The following is a 19,198-nucleotide window of genomic DNA, read 5'->3' as shown; positions in this document are numbered from 1 at the left end:
TCTGAGCTTTATTATTTCTTTCCTTCTACCAATCTTGGCTTTAGTTTGTTCTTATTTTTCTAGTTTCTAGATGTTCATGGCAGGTTATTTATTAGAAATCTTTCTTCGTTTTTGATGTAGAGGTTTACCACTGTGAACCTCCCTCTTAGAACTGCTTTTGCTTTGTGCCATAGGTTTTGGAATGATGTGTTTCTATTCTGGTTTGTTTTAATTATTATTATTATTTATTTTTATTTTTCACAGAGAGGGTCTTGCTTTGTTGCCCAGGCTGGAGTGCAGTGGCACAATTGTAGCTCACTGTAACCTTGAATTTCTGGGCTCAAGTGATCCTCCTGCCTCAGCCTCCCATTTGCTGCAATGCCCAGCTATATTTTTTAAATTGCTTATAGAGACAATGTCTCATTATGTTGAGTAGGGTGGTCTCAAACTCCTGGCCTTAGGTGATCCTCCCACCTTGAATCTCAAGGAACTTAAAAATTTCCCTTTTCATTTATTTATTAACCCATTGGTTATTTAAGGGCATGTTGTTGAATTTTAATATACTCGTAAGACTTCTGAAATTTTTCTTCTTGTTGGCTTCTAGTTTTCCTTGTTGTTGACTTCTGTTGTGGCCTGAAAAATACTTGATATGATCTCTGTCTTAAGTTTGTTAAGATTTGTTTTGTGGCCTAACATATGATCTATCCTCAAGAAAGTTCCATGTGCTATTGAAAAGAAGGTGTGTTGTGTAGATGTTGGATAGAATGTTCTATAAATGTCTGTTAGGTCTATTTGGTCTGTGGTATAAATTCAATTATTTGTTGTTGTTTTCTGTCTAGATGATCTTTTCACTGCTGAAAGTAGAACCCTGAAGTTCCATACTATTTTTGTGTGGAAGGCTATCTCTCCCTCTAGAGCTACTAATCTTTGCTTTATCTATTTGGCTGCTCTGATGTTGGCTGCATGTATATTTATAGTTGTTATATCCTCCTTATGAATTGCTTCCTTTATAATTTTATAATGACCTTCTTTTTCTCTTTTGACAGTTTTTGACTTAAAGTCCATTTTGTCTGATAGTAGTATGGCTATTCCTGTTTGTTTTTGGTTTATGTTTGCATGGGAATATGTTTTTCCATTTATTTCAGTTTGTCTTTAGCAGTGAGATGAGTCTCTTGTAGGCAGCATATAGATGGGTCTGTTTTAAAAAATCAGTTCAACCACTTTATATCTTTTAGCTGTGGAATTGATCTGTTTACATTCAAAATTATTATTGGTAGAAAAGACCTGTTCCTGCCGTTTTATTAATTGTTCCCTGGTTGTTTTGTAGACCCTTTGTTCTTCTTTCTTTCTTCTTGTTTACCTCTGTGGTTTGGTGGGTTTTGGTGCTAAGGTTTGTTTTCTTTCTCTTCCCCATTTGTGTATCTGCTGTGATTTTTTTCTTTGTGGTTACCATGGATCTGATATAAAGAGTCTTGTAGTTATAGTACGCTATTTTTTTTTTTTTTTTTTGAGACAAGGTCTTGCTCTGTTGCCCAGGTTGGAGTGCAGTGGCATGATCATGGCTCACTGCAGCCTGGACTTCCCAGGGCTCAAGTAATCCTCCTGCTTCAGGCTTCTGAGTAGATGGGACTATGGGCCCACATGACCATGCCTGGCTTATGTTTCGTAAAGATGGAGTCTCACTTTGTTGTCCTGGCTGTTCTTGAACTCCTGGGCACAAGTGATCCTCCTGCCTCAGCCTCCTGGTGCTGGGATTACAGGCATGAGCCACTGCCTGGCGATATAATATACTATTTTAAACTGCTAACAACTTAAAAAATATAAAAATATTATATATATAAAAATACTCGAGACTTTCCCCCCTCCACCTACAATTTGTATTTTAGTTGTCTTAACTTACATCTTTATCTTTTGTAGTTGATGTTTTTGACCTTTTTGATTTTTAGATCTCAAACAAGAGGACTGGAAGATTTACATAGCACCATTACAGCACTGGGCTATTCTGAGTATGATAGATTTACCTATACTGGTGAGTTTCATAATTTCATGTGTTTTAATGATAGTAATTATTGTCTCTTTGTTTCTAGCTATAGCATTCCCTTAAACATTCTTTGTAAGCCCAGTCAGGTGGTGATGAGTTCCCTCAGTTTTTGCTTGTCTGGGAAGGTTTTTATTTCTTCTTCATTACTGAAGGACAGCTTTTGTAGATACAGTATTCTTGGCTGACAGTTTTTTTTTCTTTTAACAGTTTGAGTGTATTATCCCATTTTCTCCTAGCTTGAAAGGTTTCCACTGAGAAATCTGCTGATAATCTAGTGGAAATTTCTGATAGTCTAATGTGAATTGATGTTTCACTCTTGTAGCTTTTAGAATTCTTGCTTTGTCTTTGACTATAATGTACCTCAAAGAGGATAATTTTTAGTTGAGTTTTACTGGGAATCTTTGAGCTTCCCAGATCTGGATATTTATATCTCTCCCAAAACTTGGGAAGTTTCCAGCTGTAATTTTGTTAAATAGATTTCTGTGCTGTTTTTCTCCATTCCTTCTCACTGTTGCATTCCTATAATGTGAATATTTGTTCATTTAATGGTGTCTTACAAGTCTTATAAGTTTCTTCATTTTTAAAATATGATTTCTTTTTTTCCCCCTGACTAGACTCTTTCAAAAGACCTGTCTTTAAGTTCAGGGATTCTTTTTTCTGCTTGATCTAGTCTGCTGTTGAAGCTATCAACTATATTTTAAAAATTACATTGATTGAATTTTTGAGTTCCAAGATTTCTTTTGTGTGTTTTTTTTAATGATACCTATTTCTCAGTTGACTTTTTAATTCAGATCATGAATTGTTTTCCTGATCTTATTGAACTGTTTGTCTATACTTTCTTGTACGTCACTGAGTTTCCTTAAGGTCATTATTTTGAATTTCTTTTTAGACATTTTATAAATATTCTTTTCTTTGTGGTCTGTTATGGTATACTTATTGTGTTTCTTTAGGATATCATGTTTCCTTGCTTTTTTACGTTTTATGTCTCTCATGTCTCTACATTCATACCTGCACATCTAATGGAATAGTTGCTTTTTTGGATTTCATAAGGCAGCTTTCATAGGAACTCATCCTTGGAGATGGGGTCTAGGGTGTTGGTTGGGAATGGTGCATTGGCTTTGGTTCTAAGAAGTCCCCCCAGTCTGAGAAGATCCTGGTGGGGAAGACAGTGTGGCAGAGGCAGGATACCTCACTCACCTCTCTATGGTGCTATCCTGGGCTTCTGTGCCCCACAGGGTTTTCACCACTCCTGTGGTGTTCTCTAGTGTATCTCCTCAGTCACTGGAGTGGAAATATAGGTATCTGATACTTTGTTTCCTTTCTGGGGGTGGGAGTGGGGGAAGTGCCATAAAACTCTAGCTGGCCATCCTGGTGATGCCTGATACTTGTACTGTCTTCTAACATCATAGAAGTCCAGGGGGAAAGTGTGCTGGTCATTGATGGAGCAACAAAGTGCAAATTGGTGTTTGGAGAGAAGGGTGATTTTCAGGTACTTTGGGAGGGGAGTTCTTTCACATAAGTAAGAAAGTTTTTTAAAAGGCTATCAACCAGAAGCATGAGTAGGTCCTGCTCTGATGAAAGACACAATGACGAGAAAAGCCCTGGACACCAGTCTGGTCTCTGGGTGTGAGATGTCTAGATCTGCAGGCTCTGCCTGTCCTGACACTGTCAAGTGGGGACTGGCCCAGTGTTGCCCAGGCTCCCGGGATTTGGCTGTGCTGCTGGCCTCAGCTGGCCTGTTTGTGGCATGTGTGGTTACAAACCTCTGTTCAGTCTAGCAGGTCCATGGTACCTACAGGAGAGCCAGGAAGGGGATTGCTCCTACAGCCCTAGGGATATTGGGGCCTAAGGGCATCTGTCTTCTGATGGAGGAAATCTGAGCGGGAACAATGCAAACTTTTAATCTAGGACAAGAGGAAAATTTCTCACTTTCAACCGCATGGAAGTTCATCAGCACCTCTGCAAGGTTTGTATCTTTCTGGCAGGAGTGGGGACTGGGTAAGGGAGGAGTTTGGGAAGGGGCCCAGCAGATTGTTGCCCCGTGTATGAAAGTCCTCGGAGAATGACAGCTTTAGCTCCAGCCCCCACTCCATCTAATCCAGACCTTAACCAGGATTCCAGCAAGTTAAAGGTGACTCTCATCCTGAGTTTTATTGTTCAGATGTTGGTCCTTTATTATGTAATTTGGCCTGATGTAGGCTGAGAAAATGCATTGTCTTATTTCACCCTTGACATTTTTATTGCAGGGAATTTTCAAATCTGTGGGAAAGGCTGTTCAGGCTGCTTCCTTGGGAAGTATTTAAAGGGATACAAGTCAGCTACTGAATGCCGAGAGGGGAAAAATCAGGGAGAAGAGAGAAAATATAAGGGGAAAGGAATTAAACAATAAGGAACTCAGTCACAGCATTTTATTTCTCCATTTGTTCTTTGTATCATAAGTTTCGAAGTAAGATGTATTTCCCCAGTAGTTTTTTTTTCCTCTTTATTAATCCGAAGTGAATTGGACCTTCTGTTTCTTTTCAGTGAGAGGGACCTGCCCCAGCTCTGTGATCTTGGCTATTTCTCTTTACTTTTCTGGGCCTGTCTCTTTATCTGCAGAGGGAGATCAAGAATGTCTACTGCTTAAGCTTATTTTGAGTTAAGTGAGATTCATCGTCGTTCAACAAATATTTATCGAGTGTCTATATGTACCTGGTACCTGGCCCTGTTGGAGCTGGCTCCTGCTTTCCTGGGGCTTATCAAGAGATACCCCAAACAAAGGATGCTGTTTAATGAGGCAAGCATCAAAGTGAGGGTGGGAGGGCTCCTTGTGGGAAGCTGCATTTAGCCAAAATCTGATGTTGAGGAGGAGTTTACTAGGAGAGGGGGCAGGTTGGAGAGTGGAGGAAGAGGAGTGGCTTATACAGAGGCCTGTGGTGCCAAGTCACCCAGCACCCTCAAGTGGCCGAGAGGAGTCTGGCCAGTGAGGCTGGAGAGAGAGGAACAAAAGGAGGCCGGAGAGACCAGAGGTAGAGACCATGGAGCATTGTTGGGTCAGGTGAAAGCAGGGAAAGTCACATGGGACCTGCATTTTGGAAGGAGCCTTCTGACTGCAGGAAGTGGTCTTGAGGTCTGGGGGAAGCTGAGAATCTGGTCATTGCTAGAGTTTGACCTTGATACTGGCAGCGTGGACCGTGGTGGTGGTGGACGGTGGAGGGGAAGGAATAGAGGCTGATGTTAGAATTGTTCAGGAAGAAAGAGCCTCTGAACTCGGTGACTGACTGGATAATGGGTAGTGAGGAAAAGGATGCTCTCGGGATGAGGCCTAGATTTCTGCCTCATACACTGGATAGTCTTGTTATTTACTGAGATGCAGGTTAACATGGTAGGCCAGCCTTGGGCATGCTGAATCTGATGTACCTTTGAGATACTCACTGAAAAATGTGGAATAGGTTAGTAGGATGTACCATTTTGGAATTCAGAGATGAGGTCTGGCCCCATTTTTTCATCTTTCCTATATTCATACCAACTGCTATAAGAGCTTTTCTTTCCTTTTTTCTTTTTGTGATGGAGCATCGCTCTGTTACCCAGGCTGGAGTGCAGTGGTGTGATCTTGGCTCACTGCAACCTCTGCCTCCTGGGTTCAAGCAATTCTCCTGTCTCAGCCTCCTGAGTAGCTGGGATTACAGGCATGTACCACCATGTACCTGGCTAATTTTTGCATAAAAATACTAAAAAGTAGAGATGGGGTTTTACCATGTTGGCTAGACAGGTCTCAAACTCCTGGCCTCAAGTGATCTGCCTGCTTCAGCCTCCCAAAGTGCTGGGATTACAGGCTCAAGTCACCATGTCCAGCCATAATAGCTTTTCAGTTCTTTCCTTGAGAGGCAGAGTGAACTTTCCCTGCCTTTGACTGTAGCATCAACTATCTTCCATAAGAAAGCCCCAAAATCTTCCTGACCTCAAATCTCTTTTGCTGTGGTCTGAAGGTTTGTGTCACTCCAAAATTCATATGTTGGAATCGTAACCCACAAGGCGATGGTATTAGGAGGTAGGCTCTTGGGAGGAGGTTAGGTCGTGAGGGCTCAGCACCCTTATAAAAGAGGCCCCACATAGGTAGCTCACCCCTTCCACCGTGTGAGGACATAGAAGGTACTGTCTATGGACCAGAACGTGGGCCCTCGTCAGACACCAAATCTGCTGGTACCATGATCTTGGACTTTCTAGCCTCCAGATTGTGAGAAATAAATTTCTGTTGTTTTAAAGTTATCCAGTTTATGGCATTTTGTTATGGAAGCCCAACAGTGTAAAACACCCCTGTAGCTATATTCACCTCATCTCTCCTCCCATGCATGGTTCAAATGGCTCCAGGTTTGCTGTCCTTGAGATGAAGCTCTTCGAGTACAGTTCCTGCTGTACAGTGCCTCTCCATCTTCAGGCCTGTGAAACCAAAGACACAAATTATCTTCCTGCTGCCTAGTATACCACAGTGGGACAGGCGTAACGTAGCCATCATAGATATTCCTTTTGAAAAAGGGAAGAATGAGAGATGAAAAGTAGTCATTGGTCCATAAGAATTCTGAAATCCAGCTGGGGAAATGTTAGAAGTTCCTTGATTAGGTCTTGAGACCTCGAAATGACTCTTCTTAGCACTTTGTTCTCCTCTCTGAGCTCTTGGTTCCACCCCTGAGTCATCTTTCCTTTTCTTTTTTTGGTGAAAGATAGTGCATGTTTCCAGTGGAGTAGTTTTCACAGCCTTCTTGTTAGTAGATTTTTGGGGGGTCAAACTGCCTCCTTTCATTTAGTTTAAGCTGGCAGTGTTTTTACTGAAATAAATCTCTCTAAAACATTGTGGGTCACAGTGAATTTCATTGCAGGTATAACCCATTAAACAGAAGCTTCAGTACCATAGGAAAGGTAATACAAAAGAAATAGAAGCTACATTCACAGATGTCTTCTGGGTAAGACCTTAAGCTTTGTTTTTTCCTTATTTGGGTTTAGTTTGCTATTTTTTTTCTATTGTCTTAAAATGGAGACTTTGATAATTGGTTTTAAGCTCTTCTTTTCTCTTATGTGTATTTAAATTGATAAAATTTTCCCTCTAAGCATGGCTTCAACTTTAATTTCATATGTTTATGTTTTGATATGTTATATTTTCATGTTCATTCATTTCAAAATATTTTTAATTTCCATTATTGTTTCTTTTTTGAATCACAGGTTTAGAAGAGTATTTGGGAATTTTAATTTCCCCACAATTGTAGCTTAGTTCCACTGTAGTCAGAAAATAAAGAACATAATCTGTATTCTTTGAAATGGAAAATTCTTTGAAATTGTTGAGATTTCAATATGTTGCTCAAATCTTCTATGTGTATACTGATATTTTTCTCTGCTTATTTTACCCATTTTGGAGAGATATTTGTTAAAATATCCCATTTTTATTGTGTATTAATCTATTTTTCTTTTTATTTGTGTGAATATTTGATTGCATACCTTAGACCTATATTATTAGGTGCATATAAATTTGCAATTGCCATGGCTTTCTGGTGGGTTGACTCTTATTATTGTGAAATATCCCTCTTTACCTCTTTATCTCTATTCATCTTTCTTTCTTTTCATTTTTTTGACAGAGTCTTACTCTGTTGCCCAGACTGGACTGCAGTGATGTGATCTTGGCTCACTGCAATCTTTGCCTTCTGGGCTCAAGTGATTCTTGTGCCTCAACCTCCCAAGTAGCTGGGATTACAGGCACCCGTCACCATGCCTAGCTAGCTTTTTTGTACTTTTAGTAGAGACACAGTTTTACCATGTTGGCCAGGCTGATCATGATGTTACTGTCTTTTGAGTTTAATTTGATATTTTCTGGCTATCCATTGGTTAGTGATTGCATGGTATATCTTTTCTTTTTTTTAATCCTTTTACTTTCACATTCTCTGTATTCTTGTATTTAAGATCTGTCTCTTATAAACATTATAGAATTGGACTTTGTATTTTTATCCGTCTTTTAATTTATATATTTAATAAATTTGTATTTATTGTAGTTACCTTTTTATTTTTTCTTTGCTCGCATGTCAAATATTTCTTGCTCCAAATTTCTCTTAAAATGATTTTCTGTATTTTTATTTGTATTTCTCTTTCTGTATTGAATTTTCTGTGAACTTATTTTCTAGTTCTCTAATTCTCTCTTCAACTATGTCTAATCTGCTTTGAAAGTCATGTATTGGACCTATTGATTTAATGATTAGTTCTCTCTTTTTTTTTTTTTTTATGAGGTATAGCATACACAGTAATCCTAAGTATTTAGCCTGATGAATTGTTACACATACACACACACACACACACACACACACACACACATTGCGTATCTGTATCTATATCTATTGTATCTCCATATCCAAATAATTATCACCTGGATGAAGATGTTTTAAGTTCCTAACACCCCAAAGTCTCCATCATGTGTCTTGTGTCTGATATTTCCTTCAAAGATAAGCAATTTTTTGACCCCTATCACCATGGATGAGTTTTGTCTGCATTTAGATTTTTCATAAATATATCCCATACTATTAACTGTTTTGTGTCTGAGATTTATTCATGCCGTTATATGCAGCAGTTTTTTTAATTGTAACCATTTTGTCAACAGATTATATGAATAAAGCGTATTTTATTTATTCATTCTGTTGTTGAGGGACATTTGAATTGTTCCCACAATAGTATTCTCTTGTGACTTTTTTCTCTTGGTGCTGTGTCCAGTGTGTCTGGTAACTTTCAGCTGAATGCTGGACACTGTGATCATAAATTGTACAGTCCTGAATGATGTTATCTTCCTCTAGAGAAGGTTTACTTTTGCTTATGACAGGCAGTTAGATTAAGGGTAGGTAGTGAGCTGCCTTGAGGTGGTTTTCAGTCTTTATAAGGCCAAGTCTATTTCTGGATCATTGTTATTCACATGTGGTACTCCAACTCCCAATTTTGCCACAGCATAGTGAGAGTGCCCAAAGCTCTGCCTGGCTTTCAGGAACTTGACTTTTGCTTTCTCTTAGCCTCTGGGCTACTGTTTGCAAATCAGCAAGGATTTTGAGGAGATAAGTGATGCAGAGGGTTGGGCTCACTTTCCTGCGTTTCCCTCCCTTGTTGCTTAAGGTTCTCAGCTCTTGGCTGACTTGTTAACCTTGAACTCCGTTCTTCTTCCTCAGTCCTGTGGGACTGATGCCGCTGCTTAACTTCTCTCACTTATGGTAGCCAGTTTCTGCTTGGCTTCCAATCCTCTCAACTCCATGCTGTTCAGGAGTTTTCAAATACCTGGAGGGTGAAAGCAGTACGTAATGTGAGGCTCACGTGTGTGCAGTTTCCTGCTTCCTGGGACCTTTGCCTTTTGTCCAGTGTTTCTTCTTCTTTTGGGGGGGGGGAATTTGGTCTGATAAAAGTGATTCTGTCATACCAGAAGCAGATTGATGAAATAATTCCAGGCCACTTGTTTTAGTAGTAGTTTGCATTAGAGTATTGTCAGTGATTTTAAAATGTGAATATAAGCCTGTGAGGTAGTTAGCAGAGTTATTGTCCCCACTGTACAGATGGGGACACTGAGGTTCAGACGGGTTAAATGGTGTGACGGAGTTTGCATAGCTCATAAGTGGTGGACCACCTTCTTGACCCTTGCCCAACACTGAAATCCCCTTGCACTGTGCCTGATGCCATCTAGTGGGACCCAAACTTTACTCAGGGAACAGGAGACAGCACTAACTGAAGAAGAGGAGCCTGGTGGGTGGTGGTTCAGCCACTGGCTTAAAAGGGAGGCACTCAGTGAACATGAGTGGAATTCTCTGTAAACAAATGCCATGTGAATGTGATTATTTTAGCTCAAGGTGACTGGGAAATTCCAGCAGCAAATAAACCTGCTCCACATGCAGCAAACTGGGCCATCACTACCTCCTTAAAGAAGCGGTGCTGAGAAGCGGAGCTACAGATGCCAGCCTACCTGCATTGACCAGAGGTTCAGGGGCCATGGAGATGCCCTTTGCTGGTTCATTGTTTCAGGAATGCTCTTCAAATGCCAGGGGCAACACAGAGGTGAATTATGGACTTTCCTTGGCTGGTGTTGAGCATTTGCAGATCGGTTTCATCAGCAGAATACCATTTACTCCATTTTTCCTGGGGGAAATGCTACCTGACAGGGGAGGAGGTTGAGTGGGTGGGCACTTGGCACCTGGTGCAGGTGGATGCCTGGCATCCAGCATATGTGGACAGCTAGCATCTGGGGTGACTGCCTGATGGAACCCAGGCTCCCTCTGCCATATCTCGCGTTTGCTGCATTAGTGCATTTGCTGAGTGTGGGACACTCAGGACAGGTGGCATTAGGCCCCCTGGTTGCCATTCCTTGCCTGGGGTCCCCTTGGCTCTGGCCTTCCTAGAGTCTGCACATGAGCTCCTGGGAGACCTCCTTTAGCCCCTCAGCATGTGGTGCCAAGGCCATGAGGGACGCCCTGAGAGGGACCCTGTGAGAGGGACCAGGGCAGTGTCGTTTCTCAGACGCTCTCTTTTCAGAGCCCTCATGTCCACATTCAGGGCCCTGACAGGGAGCCAGGAAGTGCTTTGGTGTTTCCTGCAGGTGCACATCCAGGAGCCACACATCCGTGGCCCCACAGGTGGTTCCAAGAGCTGGTCACCTCCCACCTCAGCATCCCGGGGTTAAGGTGTGCCGTGTTCTGAATTCTTTCCAAGCTCCTCAGGTCTCCTCAGTGCTTTACGTCCTTTTAAATAGTAACATCTGGCTGGGCACGCTGGCTCACGCCTGTAATCCCAGCACTTTGGGAGGCCGAAGTGGGAAGATCAGTTGAGATCAGGAGTTTGAGACCAGCCTGGCTAACATGGCGAAACCATGTGTCTACTAAAAATACAAAAAATTAGTTGAATGTGGTGGCATGCACCTGTAATACCAGCTACTCGGGAGGCTGATGCACGAGAATCACTTGAACCTGGGAGGCAGAGGTTGCAGTGAGCCAAGGTCATGCCACTGCACTCTAGCCTGGGCAATACAGTGAGACTCTCTCAAAAAAATTAACGTCTGCCTTAATATGTATTTCCCTAAATTGTCTCTTGTTGAGACTGTGCACCAAAGAGTTAAACTAATGTCTAACAGAAATTCTTGAGTTTGCAGAATGGCAGATAAGAAAAGAAACAACTTGCTGAAATGCGAAAACTCTCTCTGCTTGTAGGATAACAAAACTGGCTGAGATCCTGAAAGCAACGTGGCAGCTAGGGTTGAAACAGAGCCAGCTTGCTGGCATCCGTCACACGTTTCACACTCAGTCCCGAGTTTTCTCATGGGACCCGTGAGGAGGCACGCAGAGGTGATGGCACATGCTGGGGGACTCTCCAGACCTCCCCTTTCCTCTGCCCATCTCTGATAATCCCAGAATTCAGTAAACCAGAAAAGGCTTATTAGAAATCTTTTCTAAGAAAAGTACCGTCTTAAAGTCAGCACAGAGAGACAGACTTGAGCTAGACTCTCTCTCCTTGTTAGTTGACTTGGAATCAAAGCTTTTCTTTTCTCAAAACCCTGTTGTAGTATGGGCTTCTAGCGCACTGGGCAGTGCTGTAGTTTGATGTTGTATCCTCTAATCTCATGCTGAATTATCATCCTCACTGTTGGAGGTGGGGCGTGGTGGGAGGTGATTGGATCATGGGGTGGATTTTCCATGAATGGTTTTCCATCTCCTTGGTGCTGTTCTTGAGCTAGCGAGCGAGTTCTTGTGAGATCTGGTTGTTTAAAAGGCTAGCATCTTCTTCCTCTATCTTGTTCCCGCTCTCGCCATGCCACATGCCTGCCCCCACTTCAGCTTCCCAAGGCCTCTGCAGAAGCCAAGCAGATGCTGGTGCCATGCTTGTGAGGCCTGCAGAACTGTGAGCCAGTTAAACTCTTTTTAAAATAAATTACCTAGCCACAGGTATTCTTTTATAGCAAGCTTGGCCAACCTGCTGCACATGGGCCGCATGTGGCCCAGGATGGCTTTGAATGCGGCCCAACACAAATTTTGTAAACTTTCTTAAAACATTATGAGATTTTGTTTTTTAAAACTCGATTGCATGGTTATCAAGCATGAACTTCGTAGATGACAGTGGAACAGAATGGAATAATCAGAGCATGTCACAACCACAAATACTGGAGTGTTATCTGTAATTCACATTATAATTGCAAACACTGTGGTCAGAAGAAACAAACAAAAAACAACATTAAAGTTAACTAGCAAAGAACAAGAGGACTCTGTTGCAATGTCATGTAAAACGAATTGTGCTGAGGAACTCAAATGTGTGTTCTGTACTAGGTATAGGCTGCCATGTACTGTATGCTTTCACTATTTGTACACAAGTGTGGCTTCCAATGTTATCTTCCAAGCGCAGACAGTTGAATTGACATCATCAGGCATTACAAGTGCTTCTGGTGACTTGAGCAATGATTTTTTAATAATATTTCAACCTGCCTTTGTAAATGACAGGTGTTTAATATTATTTAGAAGACCTGTATTAGTATTTTTTTTCTTTTATTTCATTTTTATTTATTTATTTATTTTTTAAAGACGGGGTTTCACCATGTTGGTCAGGCTGGTCTTGAGCTCCCGATCTCAGGTGATCCGCCCACCTTGGCCTCCAAAGTGCTTGGATTACAGGCATGAGCCACCAGGCCTGGCTTTTTTTTTTTCTTTTTTGAGACAGAGTCTTGCTCTGTCGCCAGGCTGGAGTGCAGTGGCGCAATCTCAGCTCACTGCAATCTCCGACTCCCTAGTTCAAGAGATTCTCCTGTCTCAGCCTCCCGAGTAGCAGGGATTACAGGCATGTGCCACCATGCCCAGCTAATTTCTGTGTTTTTAGTAGAGACAGGGTTTGACCATGTTGGTCAGGATGGTCTCCATCTCCTGACCTGGTGATTTGCTCACCTCGGCCTCCCAAAGTGCTGATATTACAGGCATGAACCACTGCCCCAAGCCCTGTAAGTATTAGTATTCTTATTTGGTTATGAAATCTTGCTTTCTATTCTCCTGTTACTTTTCATAATAAAAGTAAATACAGTTCCTTATCTATTATTATTTTTTTAAATTCCAGCATGGCTTGTACAATGTCTCAAAAGAAAAAAAAAAAAAAACCCAAAATAAAAAATACAGATGAGGGGAGATTGTTCAACAAAAAGCAGACAGATGACTACTTTTTTTTGTCAAGGCAAATAGTAAGGCACTCTGCTTAGTTTCTAGGAATTTGTACCAGTTTTCAAAGACCATAATTTGAAAAGGCGTTATATGGAAAGGCATGCTGCCAGATTTGGTGTGTTGGAAGGAATGTGGCATCAGGATGGGATAGCAGAACTGGAAAAATGTCTGTCTTCTCAAAAAAAATTTTTGAAGTTACAATTCAAACGGACCCTACTGTAAAAGTGAGTTACGTGGTAGCAAATTTAATAGCAAAAAATCAAAACTATTTACTGATGCTGAGTTAATTAAGCAGTGAATGGGAGGCATGGCATATATAATTTACCCGGATAAAAAAGAAGATATTTCTAAAATCAGGTTGCCTCGCCAGACTATAGCCAAGTAAATCAAAGAAACTGGAAAATTGGAAAATCGGTCAACAGAGGTTTGGAGTGTGAAGCCGCGGATTTTACATGTTGTGCCTTGGTGATGGATGAAAGCACAGATGCTGCAGGTACGGCACAACCTGCCATTTTTATCAGAGGGATTGATGGCGACTATAACGTCGCTGAAGACATGGCTTTTTTAGTCCCGTTAAAAGGCACAGCTAAATCAAGAAATTTATATGAAGCAGTAAAAGATGCATTTTCTTTGTCTGTTGTGAGCGTATCTGGTGTAGTTACCGCTGGCGCCGCAGTGATGGTATGTAAAAGAGAGGGAATTGTAAAATTAATAGAAGACCATGCAACTGCCGCCTGAAACTCACGTTCGATGAAGTATCATTGCATAGCGCATCGAGAAAATTTATGCACAAAAGCTTTAAAAATGGATAACGTCATGCAAATTCTCATCAAGGCTGTGACTTTCATAGGGGCCAAGAGACTGAATCATCGCCCATTCCAGGAATTCCTTAACAGTATGGATGCTGACTATGGCAAATCACTGACTTTTCAGAAGTAAGATGGCTAACTCGAGGCAAAATGTCGAAAAGATTTTATGATTTGCAACATGAAATCAAATTCTTTACAAGATTTGTGCCAGAACTTGACTATGAAAACTGGCTTACAGATTTAGCATTTTTAGTGGATTTCACTGCTCATAGAAATGAGTTAAATATGAATCTTCAAGGTGAAAACCAACTTATCAATGCAGTGTTTCAAACCATAGTAGCGTTGCAATGAAACTGAAATTATGGCAAGCTCGAATTAAGACAAACAGTTGTACCCATTTCAACACATTGGCTAAACACAATGTCTTGTCAACAGCGAAAAATATTCCAACTTGCCTTTTGATTTGACATAGGAATTTGAAAACAGATTTTAAGATTTCCGGAAAAATAATCAATATGTTTGTATATTTGCAACTCCATTTTCAGCAGACATTAATACGTTACCTGCCAGTTTTCAAATGGAATGCATAGAGCTGCAATGTGACATTCCACTTAAAGAAAAATTGTATCTTGCTTCTTTGCTGGACCTCTATAAGACCTACCTTCCCAGAGACAAATATCCCTCGCTTCGCAGTCACGCCTTATTCATGCCATCGCTTTTTGGCAGCACCACAGCGGTGTTTGTGGTGTATGCTGTGTGCGGTGTGTGTGCATTTGTGAGCAACTACTTTCAAGGATGAAGCACACGAAGAGTAAAATTAGAACCAAAACATCTGATGAGCACCTTGAGAACTTGCCAAGAACTGCGAGTTATGTGGTAGCAAATGTGCCATCAAAACTAACGCATTTAACAGATATTGATGCGTTAGTTTCTTAAAAACAAGTCAAATACCTCACTAGTTCTATGTTGTCCTCTTTTCTTTTACTTTTATAATAGAAAATATCAAAAAATTAGTGATGTCTTATTACTTAGGCACATTTTCTGTATCAAGTGATTGCAAAGTTGAGACTTGCTCGATGATTTTAAAAGAGCCTCTGAATGGGGCAGCACATTGTTAGGGTGCTTATGTGAGGACTGTTTTGCTTATCTGTGGTGGCGGATATCACAGAAATTATGCAGGGACCTTTTTTTTTTTAAAAAAAAAATGCTCATCAGCTGTTGTTAGTGTTTGTGTATTTTATGTGTCATCCAAGACAATTCTTCCAGTGTGGCCCAGGAAAGCCAAAAGATTGGATACCCCTGTTATATAGTGACGCAAGAACAGACTGACATAGGCAGTGAACCCCTTTTAATGGGTAACATTGTAGTGGACTGAATTGTGTTCTGCCAAAGTCATATATCGAGTTTCTAACCTTTCATCTGACTGTATTGGAGATGGGGCCTATAAGGAGGTTATAAGATTAAATAAGTTCATAAAGGTGGGGCCCTGATCCGACAGGATTTGTGCCCTTCTAAGAAGAGGAGGAGACAGGGGACTTCTTTCTCTCTCTGTCTGCCTCTCCATGTGCTCACAGGGGAAAGGCCATGGGTGCTGTGTCACCTAGGCTAGAATACACTGGCATGATCATAGCTTACTGCAGCCTGCAACTCCTGGGCTCAAGTGATTCTCCTGCTTCAGCTCCCAAGTAGCTAGGACTACAGGTGTGCACCACCATGCCTGGCTAATGTTTTATTTGTAGAGATGGGGTCTTGCTGTGTTGTCCAGGCTGGTGTTGAACTCCTGGGCTCAGGCAATCCTCCCGCTTCACTCTCCCAAAATGCTGGGATTCCAGGCCTGAGCCACAGCACCCAACCCAGAGTGATATCATGTTCGGTTTATATATAATGTCCAGGGTTTTTAGTTGTACTTAGCAGAGGAAAAGGAAATGTATGTCTACTTCATCTTCCTGGAAGCTAATGTCCACAGAAATTTCTCTGATAGTCAGAAAAATTAAAATGCAATGGTGTTTCGTCAAGTGCTACAGAGTAATTGGGTTAAAGAAATTAGAGAAGGAGCAGAAGGTTGCCTTAAAGCTGAATGAATCTGAGCAAGGACGCAACGGGGCCGTGGCCACAGATCTGAGCGATGGATAGCGTGGCTCTTTTGCTCAGGAACCTCTGTGTGAATATTCTGGCCAGCATTTCCCATGCAGCTTTGTGTGTTTACATTCATTCGGCCCTGGGAGGGCTGCTGTGAGGAAAGGAGCAGAACAATTGCAGCCCTGTGTATTTCACACAATTAATACCCAAGAAACGGAACCTGCGCGTCCCCATTCCTGTTTTGCTCTTTTAGCTGATCCAATGACTGTTTCTCGTACCAGGTTTTTCGTACCAGAAGTCCCTCCCAGAAGGTCTGCTTAAGTGTTCAAACAGATAGGGAAAGCGCAGGAGGTGAGCATGCAGGTGGGCGAGGTGCTCTCCTGGCAGCCCGTGCAGGCCGCAGGCTTCCTGTCTCTGCTCCTCTAACCTGAACCATCGCCTCCCTAGGAAGGGAGGCAGGGATGAAGTTTCCAGACGCAGAAGGAAGCTGAAAACAACCTTAGCTCCTTTTATTGCACCTCCTTTTCTGGGCTGTGTAAAATTTATTCTCTGTAGGTTTATTGATGAGTTAAAAATGAGGAAACTGAGGCCAGCACAAGAAAATTAGATGCCAATTTATTCAGCTCCCTGGAGGTTCTGTGGTCCTGGAGAGAGGGGCCAGGGAAGTCGTGCCTGATTCCTCTCAGGAGTGGGGTTTTATAGGGAGTGAAGGCGTTCGATTGCATTTGGAGAAACAGAATGTGGATGGGGTGAGCTGCTATGGGTAGGTACGTGGGACTTCCGGTGAGTGGGCTAAGTGCTGAGTGCAGAGGGGATTTTCAAGGGTGTGGTTAGGTGCCCAGTGCAGAGGGGATTTCCAAGGCGGAGCTAGATGATTGACATAATGTAAATTTTCAAGTGGGGAGGGAGATGGGCGTGTCCGAACTCCTGGTGAGGCAACCAGCCTTACAGGCCGCACAGGAGGGAGGCTGGGTTAGTGTATTCTGAAGATGAAATGTGGAGGTGGCCAGAGGTGGCCAGACCTGCAGAGTCCCTGAAGCCTTGGCCCTCTCTCCGCATGCCTGCGTTTCTGCTCCTGCGTGCTCGTCTGTCTGCGACACAGGCTGAGGCCACGTGGCTGAAGAGAGGGGTCCCTTTGGCTGTCCTCTCATTATTGCGGTCACAAGAACAATCCGTGCCATTTGCCTCTAGGGAACAGTGGTGTCATTTGGGCTCCTGGATGCTCCCATGCCATTCATTCACGCATCAAACAGGTGCAGGATGCCAACTTGCAAACTCCTCGTGCTCAGCCTGTAGCTCTCACAAGATTCTCTGCTCTTCTCTTTCCCTCTAGTGGCATTCTCATGGGGAAACATACAGTTGCCCACCTCATATTCACAGAAGGGCTTTTCCGTCACCTGGTGGTCAAAGGGAGGGAGAGACCCTGCGTGAAGACACAGAAAGGCCAGGCAAGCCCTTTCTCAGACTGGGTCACTCCAGGGAACATTGGTTTTGATTCATGCACAGCAAAGTCTCCACATCCCAGGTCATTGTCCTGCCACCTCTCAAATATGTGCCTGGATAGTACCTCTACCACATATCCATGCAGATCAAAGAACCGGCTTCTGTCTTGCCTGCGTGTCCACCTCTGCTTCCTCCTCCACGGTGTCCTTCTTCTTCCCCTGCTCCACCCCGAGCAAAATCAGATGAGTATTACATTCCAGTTTCTTCCACTCTCCTTTGCACCTATGTTACTAAAAAACCCAATAAAATAGAGGAAAAAAGGGAATCACCCTCAAACCCCAGCTGCACCTCTGATTCTGCCACCAGGCAGCTGCTGCGCTGGCTTGGGAAGGCCACTGTCCTTTTTGAACCTCAGTTTCCTAGTTGTTACGGTAAAGGGCTGGACTTTCCAGGCAGCCCATCCTAAGGGCCCTCATGTTGGGTGTCAGTCCAGATCTTGTTCTTTCCACCAGGATGCGGACGGAAAACTTAGAAGACCTTTTCTTGTGCATAGAATATATTTCAATCACGGATTCTCTTCACGCAGGTTTTAAGAACATTGCTCTCCACTGCTCCTATGAGAGGTGGTAGGTGCTAGTCTGTGCTATTCGGCGTAAGTAGCCAAGTGTCTACTTGGAGAACGGTGTCTGGATGGACGGCACCGGAGCTTATGCCTTGGGCCTTTTCTCACCACTGGTTCCTTGCAGAGAACTTCTCACTGATGAATCTCATTCCTGGGGCAATCTGAGCTTATTTAGCGAGGAGGACGTTCAAGGAAGACAAAGTCTCGTTGATAGATTGGCAGTGAATTCCTGACTTGAGATATTGAGAGACTTGTTTCTAGTTAAAAAATCAACTAAACATTGGACTTTTATCCTGTGGGTGAATGGGAGCTCACAGAATGGTATAACCCAAATAGTGCCAAGTCCTGTTAACCTAAATAACAGAGAGACTCTGAAAGAAAATGGAATGTATCTGGAAATAGAGCACTGCAATGGGACACGTGTGCCATAGGAAGCCGTATGCACACTCAGGGAGGGAAAAGACAGCGTCACTAAAATGAGGAGGATTACGTAATTGTTTTGAGATAATTATCTGTGGCTGCAAAGATCAATCACAAGGATGATGCCAGTCCAAGGTTGGTCAGGCAGTTGCTGGGCAGACGTCCTCACAGAATTGTTTTTTTTTTTTTTTTTTTTTTTTTTTTTTTTTTTTTTTTTTTTTGTGCGAGATGGTGACAGCCTTTGTGCAAGATGGTGGGTTTCTTTTTTCTTTTCTTTTTTTTTGAGATGGCGTCTTGCTCCATCACACAGGCTGGAGTGCAGTAGCGTGATCTGGGCTCACTGCAACCTCCACCTCCGGAGTTCAAGTGATTCTCCTGTCTCAGCCTCCTGAGTAGCTGGGATTCCAGGCATGTGCCACCGCACCCAGCTAAGTTTTTGTATTTTTAGTAGAGATGGGGTTTTGCCATGTTGACTAGGCTGGTCTTGAACTCTTGACCTCAAGTGATCCACCCTCCTGGGCCTCCCAGAGTGCTGGGATTACAGGTGTGAGCCACTGCGCCTGGCCTAGGTGGTGGTTTTTGCAGTCTTTTGTGATAGTTTTTGTTATCAGGGATTTGGGCATGAGAACCC

At 42.5% G+C, this 19,198-nt stretch overlaps 1 protein-coding gene across 6 annotated transcripts in view; it reads left to right on the top strand.

Annotated features, from left to right (window-relative positions):
- The window catches only part of ASB1 (ankyrin repeat and SOCS box containing 1), a 64,104-nt gene extending 45,362 nt beyond the window's left edge, over positions 1–18,742 (top strand). The window contains exons 6-8 of one of the 6 annotated variants that reach the window (XR_012517585.1): positions 1,926–2,008; positions 3,799–4,796; positions 6,877–18,742. The gene's annotated coding sequence lies outside the window, so the exon portion shown is untranslated. Of the gene's footprint in view, positions 1–1,925; positions 4,797–6,876 lie in introns of all 6 variants that reach the window. The other 5 variants (XR_012517582.1, XR_012517584.1, XR_012517583.1 and 2 more) reach the window with 5 other exon arrangements.
- Positions 18,743–19,198: the final 456 nt, after the last annotated feature.

Source organism: Saimiri boliviensis, chromosome 5 (genome assembly GCF_048565385.1).
Source record: "Saimiri boliviensis isolate mSaiBol1 chromosome 5, mSaiBol1.pri, whole genome shotgun sequence".
Classification (NCBI taxonomy): Eukaryota; Metazoa; Chordata; class Mammalia; order Primates; family Cebidae; genus Saimiri; species Saimiri boliviensis.
The sequence above is the reverse complement of the archived record's forward strand: the minus strand, read 5'-3'. Positions and strand labels throughout refer to the sequence as shown.